At 48.2% G+C, this 3,888-nt stretch overlaps 1 pseudogene; it reads left to right on the top strand.

Moving 5' to 3' along the window:
• Nucleotides 1–279: 279 nt before the first annotated feature.
• Nucleotides 280–858, top strand: LOC146184562 (uncharacterized; annotated as a pseudogene).
• Nucleotides 859–3,888: the final 3,030 nt, after the last annotated feature.

Below are 3,888 nucleotides of genomic sequence, written 5' to 3'. Positions count from 1 at the left end.
GGAAGCCTACATGTGCGCCGCCGGGCGGCAGTGCAAACATGTAGGCTTCCTAACTATCACAGTGTGGCAGCACCATCTGTCCGTGGGATAGACTGGACCGGCACAAGGCTTGCTTCTGTGCTAGTGTCCGTGCTAGTGCTGCTTACGGCTCGAAGGCTTGGCTTGCGTTGTACAGCGAGCGATAGCCATAATTAAAGTCAAACGTCTCGACCGCCTTTGTCGACGGCGCATTATGGTGGCTTTGTTCTTGAGTTTTCGGCTTGAAGTTTCGTCGTATTGTGAGCAAAAATGCTGAAACGCAAGTGCAAATTTACTGAGCAGCTGGGAAGAGAGTATCCATTCATCAAGACGACTAAGTCAGAGGTGGATGTGCGGTGTGATGCATGTGGGGCAGACTTTTCGGTTGCTCACGGTGGACATTCGGACATAACAAAAGACATCAGCTCGGTCAAGCACAAGCAGAGCGTATCGGCTGCTGCTAGTTCCAGTGCAGTCACCCGGTTCTTCAGACCGGAATGTGCTGGGGAAAAGGAGCTCCAACTCGCTGCTTCAGCGGCTGTATTCACCTTCCACACGATCGCTCACAACCACAGCTTCCGATCAATGGACTGCACTTCAAAGTTCGTGCAGAAATTGTTCAATAAAAAAATTTTGCTGTGCTCGCACAAAGGCAGAAGCAATTGCTTTGAATGTGCTTGCCCCATCTGCAGAGGAAGAATTGAGGACTGACCTACAAAAGGCTAAATTCATATCAGTTTTCTGTGATGCGACTAACCACAAGGATTTGAAGGTGCTGCCGATAATGGTGCGTTACTTCACCGCTTCTGTAGGAGTGCAGACGAAGCTCCTTCAGATTAGCAACTTGCCAGGTGAGACTTCAGCCATGGTAAGTCCGTATATTATGGATGCACTCGAAGCCAACCAAGTCACATCAAAACTGGTTGCTTTCAGCGCCAACAACGCTAATTGCAACTTTGGTGATGCTGCACGAAATGGGAAGAACAATGTTTTCTCGAGGTTACAAGGTTCTATGGATCACAAGATCATTGGAATTGGCTGCGCTGCGCACATAGTACACAACACCGTGCAGACTGCTGCCGATTGCCTGCCATTGGATGTTGAGGCTGCGATTGCGAAAATCTACTCGTATTTTTACATCTACACTGTCGGGGTGGAGTCTTTCAATGAGTTTTGAGACTTCGAATCAGTGGAGTACCAGCGGCTTCTGAGATATAGTGCGACCAGTGGTTGGCATTGATGCCAGCCATTGAGAGGGTCCTAAAGCTCTTTCCTGCTCTAAAGGCATATTTTTTGTCGATAGACAAGTGCCCTTCCCTCATTATTAAGTCATTTTTCGAAGACCCGTGTGGAGAGCTCTGGCTCTATTTTCTGCACAGTCGAGCTGCTATGTTTGAAGCTACTGTGCTCCAAATCGAAGGAGACACGAAGACAGCTGTCGAAGTCTACAGTGCCCTAAGACAGCTGCAAGCCAAAGTGCAAGAACCATTTGAGCAATCATTTCTACCATCAAGTGTGCGCTCAAGGGCAACAGTGCTCGAAGAACAGGGAGAAGTTCGAAGAGAACAGGTAGTGAATACCGTGGTGAAGTTTTACGCAACGTGCGCGTCGTACCTTGACCGATGGTGTCAGCAGTTTGACGATGTCAGAAGCCTTCTATGGGCCTCGCTTGGGTCATCACAACGCTGGGATTATGTGCAGCAAACTATAGAACTCGTAGTTTTGGAGTTCAATCATGTCACTGTTGACGAGAATGCAATGTTCGATGAGATCAACAATGTTTCACATTATGTGACCACTGAAAAAAATTAAGGAATGGAAGACTCAGAAAGCATCTGTCGGGGAACACTGGGTGGAGATTCTCAGGCATTTCGAGGAACGTGATGTGCCTTGTGAAAATCTAAAGGCAGTGTTGGAGTACTGCATGTGCCTGCCAGGTACAAATGCACCGGTAGAGAGGGTGTTTTCTCTCATGAACAAAATATGGACTGCAGAGAAAACACAGCTTAAAGTAGCCACACTAAAAGCCATGCTTGTGCTTAAGGTAAATGTATGCATGACGTGCGAGCAGTACTTTGGGCATCTTTGCAAAAAGAAAGATGGGCTAAAGAGAATACATTCCAGCCAGAAGTCCTAACAAAGGTAAATGCATAAACGTTTTGCATAGGCTGTTCAAGAAAACGAAAATGGCTTTCGCATGTTTGAATAAAAATGTGACTTCTAAATGGTCTTGTACCTACCTACCAACCTACCCCCCCCCCATTTCACTTTGGGGTCCATAGAATATGGTCACATTACGCATTCCATACCATCAAAGCAATGTAGAAACATGGAACAAATACATGTGTTCTCGCGACCTAGTGGTTGGTATTTGATGCAAGTAATCACATGTCATCGTGCTATACATAACCAAAATGCATGATTAAAAATTTACACTACCCTTCCTGGAAGAACCGTCTTCTTCAAAACGCACTTACGTCCCTCCACAGTACATGAAGGTAACAAGTTCAACAACACGAAACAGCGGATATCGTCGACTGTAATGGCCAGCACAATCAGCAGACGAGATGGGTCCACGGAACTGGAGGTGCACGCAGACAAGTCTCTCGTCTCGCGAAGGGGCGAAGAGCCAGCAGGAATGAGATGCCCAGAGTAAAAGAACCGCGACAAAAAATCGCGACTTTGGCGATAAGCCAACACGCAGAGAATTAGCGCTAGGCTACGCAGACGACCGAGGCAGACGACTGTTCTAATTCAAAACGAGCGGTTCACGCGAGGACGAAGCAAGTCACGCAACGGAGTCGGCGGCGCCGTCAGTGCCAGGGGAGCGAGGGAGAAGTCCTCTCAGCTTATTCTTTCCTCCTTTCGCCCCCGCTTGGGAGAACGGGACGGAAGTGCCGCTGACTTTCCGCGGCCTGCTATCGCGCTATTGGCTGCACAGTGCTAAAGCCCCTTGATACTTTGAAAGTTACGCCAACGATTGAACTTTGCCGCCGCCGCGCGACCTCCTCGCCCCTTGCGCTCCCCTTCGCTGAAGGCCGGCTCTCCGCCCGATTTCCTGAGCGACGATTGGTCTCCCTGCCGTTGCCATTGGAAACCGACGCGCGTCCGGCGTTTTCCTTGTGTTTTCTTTTTCCTTCGCGCCATTTTTCTCCTAGTCTCGGCGAGCGAATATTGCGTGCTGTGCTTTTATTGCAGCGTGCAAGCTCTATGCCGTGCTGTTGCGTGTACAACTGCAGCAAGCGGCCTGAAGATGGTTATGCGGTATTCATGATATCTCAAGGCAAGCGTGACGGCTTGCGCACGAGTCAATGGATTCACAAGATTAGTCGAAAGACGTTTATTCCTAGAAACAACAGAGTTGTTTGCGACGTGGGTGCCTTTCTCACTCCCCGTAATAACGCGTCACCTGACGCTGCGTTTTTTATTCCTGCTTGCTCCTCAATATTTTTGCGGCGGCAGCATGTTCATTGTATAAAAATAAGGTTGTCCTCTGCAGCATGCTGAATATTCTGCCAGGCTCCAAGGCTCCATCATTTAACACGCTTCGACTTCTGTACTGTCAGAAACAGGGCGCTATAATCTGCTTTTTGCTGTCAGAAATAACTGGAAATTTAGTTTCTCGATTGCATTTGTCACGATTATGCTAGGATCCCTGGCCTCCTTCACTAAAAATCAAAATTCGGGCTTGTAGAGGAGCTAGCCTTTCCAGCTTGTACTTGTAGTGTGCGTCGGTTACTCGGGAGCAATGAATGCTGGCCCTGAAAAACTCTTTGGCAAGTAAACCCGAGGTATTGCGGGTAATCTGCACTAGTTAGGTCGTGCGGCATTTTTTTTTTTCAATTCTTGAATGTGTCTTGCCATGCTTCG

This window comes from Amblyomma maculatum, chromosome 7, assembly GCF_055883805.1.
Source record: "Amblyomma maculatum isolate TAMU_Amacu chromosome 7, ASM5588380v1, whole genome shotgun sequence".
Lineage (NCBI taxonomy): Eukaryota > Metazoa > Arthropoda > Arachnida > Ixodida > Ixodidae > Amblyomma > Amblyomma maculatum.
This window is presented reverse-complemented; position numbering and strand designations above follow the sequence as displayed.